The sequence below is a fragment of the Myotis brandtii genome, unplaced genomic scaffold (assembly GCF_000412655.1).
Source record: "Myotis brandtii unplaced genomic scaffold, ASM41265v1 scaffold48, whole genome shotgun sequence".
NCBI classification, from domain to species: domain Eukaryota; kingdom Metazoa; phylum Chordata; class Mammalia; order Chiroptera; family Vespertilionidae; genus Myotis; species Myotis brandtii.
In genome coordinates, this window is record NW_005368341.1 from 8,385,847 (window position 1) to 8,395,145 (window position 9,299).

Here is a 9,299-nt window from a genome sequence, read left to right on the forward strand (position 1 = left end):
TCTACAGCTTTTACATCTTTAGTATTTCTTGAGCCCATTTCCTCTTACTGATTTATTTGGTTCTCATCTCTCACTCAATTACTTTCTTGCTGTTCTCCCTGCCTCCATCTACTCTCGTACTTTCAACATCATCCTCCACTCTATGGCAAAAATAATAAAACTCAAGTCTGAACACAACCAGTCTGAATCATTCAGTGACTCTCCATTAACACCCCTGACCCCCTCCTCTGTTCCCAATTATGTTGTCACAATCCTATTCCTCTCCTTGGTTAACCTCCATAGATTGATCCTTCAAGCAACAGCTCGGGTGTCACCTCCCCAAGGGATGAAAAAGGGTGGAGCAAATGTCCCTCCTCTGTGCTCCCATCGCACCCTAAGCATATGTCCGTTACAATTCCCATCAGTGTTGCTCTAAAATGGTCTACAGATTTATCCCCCACCATGCCCTGCCCCAAAGTTCACTTGAGGGCAAAGACTTGTTTTCTGGCAACCCCAACACCAAACACTGGGCCTCGAGTAGCAAGTTCATTGTAGGTAAGTGGGGAAGGAAACAGGAGGTGCTATCATCCAGAGTGTAAGTATTTATGATAATACAGAAGTCCCCAAATTCTAAATACAGTTTTGGCTACATTTAACTTGGGGATTAATGTTTCCTTGCATAACATTTTCTTTTTAATTCAAATGTTATATCAAAATTGCTTACTCCTCTTATATGAGTTAAGCTATCCCAGTCTCCTTTGTTGCCTTCCTCTTATCAATCCTCCCTTCACACTTACTTCTATTTTAAAATAACCATTTGAAAAGATGATGTCATGATGATATAAAAATATACAAAAGGGGAAAAATCCTACTTATTCCTATCATCTAAATACAACCTATGTTATTTTCTGGTTTTAAATATTTTCACATATTATTTTCTGTTTTTATTTACATGTATAAATGCTTTACATAATTTCATTTAGTATTAACACCATTGTACTTTTGACTTTTAAAGCTATAATGCATACATTTCCATATTTTTACAGGGTCATTATTCCTTTGCCTCTTAAGTCTAGATTTTCTTTTCCTCTCACAATTACACTCATATATTCTGACCTTAAAAAAATGTCTTGCAAAAACAATTTTTGAACTTTAAGTCTGCAGAATAAGTATTGGAATGAATTTATTTACTTAAAATGATTTTATTTAAAAAATTAACAACCCTGAAAGGACACCCCTGGAAAGCTGCTCAATATTCTATTGAGACCTTCCCCTGGGACCTCCACCCTTAAAACTTTTAGGTCAGAGGATCCGGCACCCCCTCAGGAGCATTCCCTCATCTTTCCCTTTCCCTCCCCACTTTCCCTCAGGTGTATCACTTTGACCTTCCTCACTTCTAAGTAAGGGCCCTTCCTTTGCATCTATAACTACTTTCCTAAGCCCATTTCATCTACGGATTACTTCTACCTCTGTGATTTCGCAAATAAATGTTCTCTTATAGTTTGAGTCTTGACTCTGAATTCTTTCCTAGCCAGAACTCAAGTACCCAGGTTGCTGAACCCGGGTCCAATCTAACCCCACTGGTCTGATCTAACACCTGGTGCTGTTCTCACACCACCACCAACAGGGTAAGATTTAAATTCAAAAAGAGAGAAGGGGACTCATTAAATAAATATTACATATCACCTCCTGTGTACCTGGTTTTGTGCTGGATATTGCTGGTGCATATTGGAGGAAATGGGGAACACTACAGAAAACGCCCAACAGACAAGGTTTCTGTCCTCAGGAAGTAGCACAAAGCCGAGCAAATGTTACAGATAACGTACAGTTATGCATTGGAAACCCCTAAAAATAGGACAGAGAAGTTGAGCTGAGGAACTTTAAGAAAGGCAAAGACCTTAAACATCATTTAGTTCAGTGGTTCTGAGGCTAAACTCACTTGAGGGAGCATTTTAAGAGCCCCTGGCTCCACACTGAGGATGCTGTAGAATAGATCCGGGGTAGGGCACATTTTTACAGTACAATGTCTGTTTGTTTTTAAAGCTCCTGAGATGGTTGTGATGGTCCCTCAGGTTTGGGGAAATACTCATCTAGTACTGGCTCACATTTAGTGACAAGAAGAAAATTCTGAGCTGTTCTAAATTAATTACAGCAAGGCGGAGGGTGGGAGAAAGAGACAGAGAGGTTAATCAGTTAACAACTGCAGGGCAAAACCAACATAAAACTGCTTACGTTCCTGAGCTTACATTGAAACCCTGAATTAAATCCCAGGTAGCTATTTCCATGATCATCTAAAGAGAACAGCCAGGCACCACTGACCACTAGGAGCCTCTGCTTCTTGCTTACACACGAACTTTCCAGGCTGTTGCCCCCAAGCAATCCAAAGGAACAAGCACTTCTCCCTACGGACTATGTATGATCCCAGGACTAGCCTCATTTCACCTTCCCCCACCCCCTTTACCTATAGCCCATGTAAATTGTTTCCAAACAACTTGTATCTTCCTTCCCCTACGTGATGTGTAAAAGAGCCCGCCAACCCCAGAACCACAGACGTGTTGTCTCCTCCATCTAGCCCTGCTGCTGCTGCTGGTTCAGACTTCATGCCCAATGACCTGTGGCTTCTCTGGCTAGCATATGGCTCAATAAACCCTTTCTTTTGGAAAGGCTTCAGCCATGAAAGTTTTGTTTAACACTAGCAAAGGGAATAGGCCTAAAGAGGTGAAGAGATTTGATCAATGTAATTATATTAGACTAGAGGCCCGGTACACAAAAATTTGTGCACTTGGGGGGGTCCCTCAACCTGGCCTGTACCCTCTCGCAGTCTAGGACCCCTCGGGGGATGACCACCTGCTGGCTTAGGCCCGCTCCCTGGGGGATTGGGCCTAAGCTGGCAGTCAGACATCCCTTTGGCAGCCCGGGAGCCCTTGGGGGATGTCCACTTGCCAGCAGGGAGCAGGCCTATGCTGCAGTCGGACATCCTTAGCACTGCTGAGAAGGCAGGAGAGGCTCCCGCCACCACCGCCGTGCTGGTAGCCGTCAGCCTGGCTTGTGGCTGAGCAGAGCTCCCCCTGTGGGAGCACACTGACCACCAGGGGGAAGCTCCTGCATTTAGCATCTGCCCCCTGGTGGTCAGTGTGTGTCATAGTGACCAGTCATTCCCGCCTGGCCAGCCTGGGTGAGGGGCTGAGGGCCATTTTCAGGCTGGACACACCCCCTTCAGGGAGGGGGGTCCTGTTGGGGTGCCTGGCCAGCCTGGGTGAGGGGCTGAGGGCCATTTTCAGGCTGGACACACCCCCTTCAGGGAGGGGGGTCCTGTTGGGGTGCCTGGCCAGCCTGGGTGAGGGGCTGAGGGCCATTTTCAGGCTGGACACACCCCCTTCAGGGAGGGGGGTCCTGTTGGGGTGCCTGGCCAGCCTGGGTGAGGGGCTGAGGGCCATTTTCAGGCTGGACACACCCCCTTCAGGGAGGGGGGTCCTGTTGGGGTGCCTGGCCAGCCTGGGTGAGGGGCTGATGGCTATTTGCAGGCTGGCCACAACCCCCAGCCACCCAAGCTCCCAGTGGAGGCTGACTGGAAGCAGGTATCTGGGATTTGTTTATCTTCTATAATTGAAACTTTGTTGCCATAAGCGAAGGCCACTTCTGGCTCATGGCATGCGGAAAGGTTGGCTTCCTCCATCGCCCAGGCAACCAAGCCTCCTGCTTGCTCCAGCTCCGTGGCTGCCGGCCGCCATCTTGGTTGGGTTAATTTGCATATAGTTGCTCTGATTGGCTGGTGGGCGTGGCTTAGGGCGTAGCAAAGGTATGGTCAATTAGCATCTTTGTCTTTTATTAGTGTAGATAAAGTAAGCAATAAGGAGATACTGTTGAATCCCGAAAGAAAGAGAGGTGGGCCCTGACTGGTGTGGCTGTTAGTTGAGCGATGTCCCATAGACTGAAGGGTCCTGGGTTCTATTACCTGTCAGGGCACATGCCCAAGTTGTAGGTTCGGTCGCCATCAATGCTTCTCTCTCACATTGATGTTTCTCCCTCTCTCCCTCTCCCTTTCTCTCTTTCTCAAATCAATAGACACATTTTTTTTAAGAGAGAGGGTGGGACTCAGAGGGAGGAAGGAAGAGGATAAAGTGATAAAGTGATGTTTTTGGAAAATAGACTGGGGAAAGGAGAAGGAGCAAGCCAAAAGGCTGGCGAGAAGGATGACACATTAATAGGCCTGACTGAGGCACTGTGGTGACAAGGAAGGGAGCAAGTAGTTCTTTTAAAGCCCAATGTGGTGCCCCTTGTTTTTTACCATATCATCTGACCTGCTGGTGGAGGGTTGGAATTTTGTTTTGTTGTTGTTATTGTTTATTTTGTTTTATAATCCGGATACATATGAAACTATCTCCCACAGCTCTCCAAGTTCACTGCTGTGAAATTCTGCAGCACGGTTCATATCATACTGCAGTTATAGCACAGTAAGCATAGCTGCTCCAAGTGGGAAATGGGGTCCTCTATTAGTCACAATCGCAGTTACCAGAAGCGGGAGCTGGCCCTGAGTGGGTCTGCCCAGGGTGGGCTGGTAGTGTGTGGGTTCTTGACTTCGTACAGGAAAGCTTTCACAGCACAAGTCCAGGTGATTTTGAGAGTAGGTTTATTAAAGCTGGGAACAGTGAAACAAGGAAGAGCCAAGGGTAGAAGCAGCAGCAGGAGAGAGTCTAGGCAGGGCTGCTTTGGCTCTCTAAAAACGTGATAGGAAAGAAATGAGCCACGGTGGGTGGGACGGCCCTGGCTCACTGGGAAGTCAGAGAAAAGGGGGCCTTGGAGACAGGTTCAGTGGGTGAGCCCTGACAAGCTGCCACTGCCCATTGCTCCCCTGGTTGCTAGTCTCGTGGGATCCCTTATTGTTTAGGAGATGCAGGCCTGTGGGGGAGGGGAAAGGCAGGTGTGCTCTTGGGAAGGGGAGTGTGCACTGGGTCCTTTGTTTTGAGGGTTTTTGAAGGCTGGCAGTTTAGAGGCGGTCTTAGAGGAGCTCTCAATAGAATACGCGTCAGCTTTTCCAGGTGTGCCCTTTCTACTGATTGGTCAGGACCAGGGCAGGGCAGGGGGTCTTTAGTTATCCCCTGGTTTTGCTGCTCTTCTGAGCCTGGAGCTGAAATACAAGTGAGGCCTAGATATTATCTCTAGGGAGGAAAGGTCAGGGGGTCCACACTGAATAACCAGCGATATGCAGGGGAGGAAAGGCCGTGGGGGAGAGGTCCAGCACCAGTATTGCCCATTGCTAAGCATACTAGGCACACAGGGCTTTCCACCCTGGTGACCTTCTGCATCTGGCTGTAAACTGCTCACCCAGTTTGTTCAGCTGTCTCAGTTTCTGAAATCCTCTTGCCGAGGAACTTTCTTAGCTCCTTACTCTCCTGCCTCAGCGTCACCTGAAGTCCTGTTGGAAAAGCAAACACCAGAGGCTCTACTCCAGATCTGCAGAATCAGAATCTGCATTTTAGTAAGACCCCCAGATGCTCCAAATGTACATTAGAATTTGAGAAGCACTGCTCTAACGGGTTTCTGATTTTTTAGAATGAGAGGAACAGTATTAAAATACTAAATAGGAAATAAAGAGCACACAACTTGTGATTTCAAGTGTACGATGGAGCTGGCTTAATGAACTAAGGTAGGATCCACACTCTCATTTTTAGCTGCCAGGGTACACTGTCTCTCAAGCATAGGCAGAGGAGGAAGTTGCAAATGTGGAATGGTTTGAAAATATCTAGAGTTCCAAGAGTCTTTTCCTCTACTGGCTTGAGGCAGAGGTCTAAAACGTTAATTTGATGAACAAGAATAGATCGATCTAGAGACAAATGGCAGGGGAGAGGGGGTTAGAGAGCAACAAAAGGACTTATGTGCATGCATATTAGCATAACCAATGGACACAGACACTGGGGCCGTGAGGGCCTGCTAGGGCTGGGAAGGGATGGGGGAGGGGGTCAATTGGGGAAAAAGGAGACATAAGTAAAACTTTACACAATAAAAAATAAAATAAAAAGTTATCTTTTCTTTTCTTTTTAATTGACACAGGGGCCACTTATTCTGCCCTCCTGAATTCGCTGGGACCCTTATCCCCTCTCAGTCTCTATTATGGGGGTTGACAGACTATTCTCACAGCCATTAGCCACCTCACCTCTACCCTGCATCTTGCTAGACACCCCCTTTACCCAACCTAAAAAGTTACCATTTTAATGATGGCAAAGAGCACTAGGCCCCGCTCTGAGTAAAGAAACTGAGTAACTTGCACTTAACTTCTCATGGCCTGAGGGTTCTCAGTTGTAAAAGCAATCACAAACAAAACCCAAGTGATCATTTCTCCCAGCTCTATAAGTTTTTATTCTATTTCATTTCTTTTGGTAGATACTTTTTCTTCAGTACTTTATAAAACGTTAATACTCCTGAAGTAGTTGTTGTTAAACAAACAAACAAACAGACAAACAAACAAAAGAACCTTGGAGGCTGAAAGCTTTTCTAAAAGAAGGATTTATTGGGCCAAAAAAGGACCAGGTCCTGGGGAGAAAAACTGGGGACAATGAAACAAGGAAGTGCCAAGGATAGAAGGGCAGCAGTGCTAGGGAGAAAAGACAAACATGTCCACCATCCTGGACTTGATGGGCACTTTTATACTTAATGTTTGGGGAAGAAAGATATAAGTTGTTTTGAAAGAATTTACATTGGCTACAGATGGGGAGGGGGAGGTGAAGCAGAGGCAGTTCTATGACAGGTACACAGTCTATAAGTAGGAAATACTACATTTGACAACAGTAAGAGCAGTCTTGAAAGTTCATGCATATGTGGGATATGAGGGTCTAGTAGTCTGCTAAATAGATGCTTTCAGGAATGTGAGCAGTCTGTTGTTAGTTAGCCCACAGCTGGCCAACTGGTTAACTACTCCGGTCTTTTTCTCTCACTGATGTAATTTAACGTAGCGCATCTCAGAATTCTTCTCTTGACATTACTAACAAGGTAGGAACTTAAATTAATACAAATTGATTTCTTTTTGGAAGAGAATCCTGGGCCCTGGAAGAAGAGTAATAAAAGGAAAAAAGGAAAAGAAAACGGGGAAGGAAGAAATGTGCACACATATACACAGGTATACTTGTTTTGCTTTACTTGATATGTTGTGGACTATTTTGACAATGGCCTATTAAAAGTATTTCCTCTTTTTTCTTTTTCTTTTTAACCCATGCTTGCCTGTCTCCTATACCCTGGTCCTCCACCCGCTTTTACACCTGGTAAAGGAAGAATGAATGAGAACCGTAAGATATAAAATTCACCTGCTTCCCAGTTTTGCCCGGTGCCTGGGAGGACAGTGGTAGTGTTGAGCCCCCTTGAAGCCTTGGGAGTGGAAGTCTGCTATTCCTTAACAGTTCTTCTTTCCACGGCCCACAAAAAAGTGGTTGAAACACTTCCACAAAACTGACTAGGTAAATTCCCCGTTCCTCCTCATGCAAAAATGCTGTTGCCCCGCAGGTTGCTGTGTAAATGTCTGACCATCCTCAGAGAGTCCAACCCTAGTCCCACAGCAGAAGAGGAACCCAGTCAACTGGCTACTCCCAAGGAACTCTCCCAGGCTCTAGGCTGTGGACACAGGAGACAAGGTTCCTTACGCAGCCTGAGACTTGTAAAGTCTCAACAGTAATTCCCACAGTGGCCCCATGTCATTAGTGTGAGGAGGCAGGGCAGGATTTCCTCCATAGAATTCAGGTTTTAGGGCTTGGTCATGGCTCTCTGGGGAGGAGCAATGGAAACTTAGCATGAAACAAACGACTTGGAATTTCTAAATACCCCCACCACAATGGAGACCCAAGGGAGCATTTGGAGTGAAATTTCTCAACAGATCAGCTTGAAAGAATTAATTTTCATAACAAGTAAATTCATAACCAAATATATGCACAATAAATTAAATCAATTACAAGTGACATATGATTTCACTCACATGTAGAATCTAATGAGCAAGATAAACTAACAAACAATAGAAATAGACTCATACTGGTGGGGGGAGTGGGGGGTAAGGGCTTGGAAGAGGGGGGATGGGGAACTGGGAGATATCTGTAATATCAACAATAAAAATATATTTTTTAAAAAGAAATAGACTCATAGATATAGAGAACAGACTGATAGCTGTCAGAGGGGAAGGGGGTTGGAGGCTGGGTGAAAAGGTGAAGGGATTAGGCAAAAACAAACAAACAACTCATAGATACAGACAACCATATGGTGATTACCAGAGGGAAAGGGGAGTGGGGGGAGGTAGAATAGGGTAAAGTGGGGGGAAATGGTGATAGAAGGAGACTTGACTTGGGGTGGTGAACATACAATACAATATACAGATGATATATTATAGAATTGTATACCTGAAACCTATATAATTAACTAATGTCACCCCAATGAATTCAATAAAAACACACACAATGAAATAAAGAGAAAAACAAAAGAAAACTCAATTCTATTCTCTGCCAATCCTCTCTGACCCACCCCATAATCAGCTTCAAATTTCACAAAAAACGATGCTTCATTTCTAATTTTAACACCAGTTTCCTCTTCTCCCTGTGTACGTTTTAGTAGCAGCAATTTAATTTTTTTCATCATCATTTATCCCTCTATGCCCTCTTCCACCTCCACCCCCCGTCCCCCGCCGCAGTCACCACACTGTTGTCCATGTCCATGAGTTCTCTTTCTTTTTTTCTTTTTTGCTCAATTTCCTGACAACCGCCCCCCCTCTCCCCCCGCACCACCCAGTAGCAGCAAATTTAAAGACGGGATAAAGTTATACGCCTCTATCCAGAACATCACTACATAAAAGGGATCTACATACACAAGTACAGTGCAAACAAGTGTTCAAATTCATGTCTTTGCTAAGAATGTTTCAGTCCCCCAGGCCCTTCGTAGTCACACTTTTGCAGTCACAGCGGCAAAGCCTCACTTACTCAGTTGGGTGGACGCTCGATCGCGAGGACCTGGTGGCCCAAGTTGCCAGGCGGGTTGGTAGACCCGCTCGCCAGCTGCGCAGTTCTCGGAGGGGTCAGCTAATAGGTGCCCGGAGGTTGACAGGAACCTCGGTCCCGCGGAATACCCTCGTGTCCACTTGGGCCCCCATTCCCGTCCTTGCTGCCCCCCAACTCGTCCCCGCCTCCAGATCTCAATCTACTCCCTCCACGCCTCCCCAGCTCCCCAGGCACGTACACTGGACCTTACCAGAGCGTCCTCGTCCTCGGTCACCACCCCGATCACCGGGATTTGTCGAGGGCTGCTGGACTTGCTTTTGCTGCGCGGCCCCTGGGCCTCGGCCGCCGCCGGGG

The 9,299-nt window shown here is 46.1% G+C and overlaps 1 protein-coding gene across 1 annotated transcript in view; it reads right to left on the reverse strand.

Moving 5' to 3' along the window:
• Nucleotides 1-9,293, reverse strand: part of CFAP69 (cilia and flagella associated protein 69) — a 53,508-nt gene extending 44,215 nt beyond the window's left edge. Inside the window, exon 1 of the mRNA XM_005876116.2 lies at nucleotides 9,196-9,293. The gene's annotated coding sequence lies outside the window, so the exon portion shown is untranslated. The remainder of the gene's footprint in view (nucleotides 1-9,195) is intronic.
• Nucleotides 9,294-9,299: the final 6 nt, after the last annotated feature.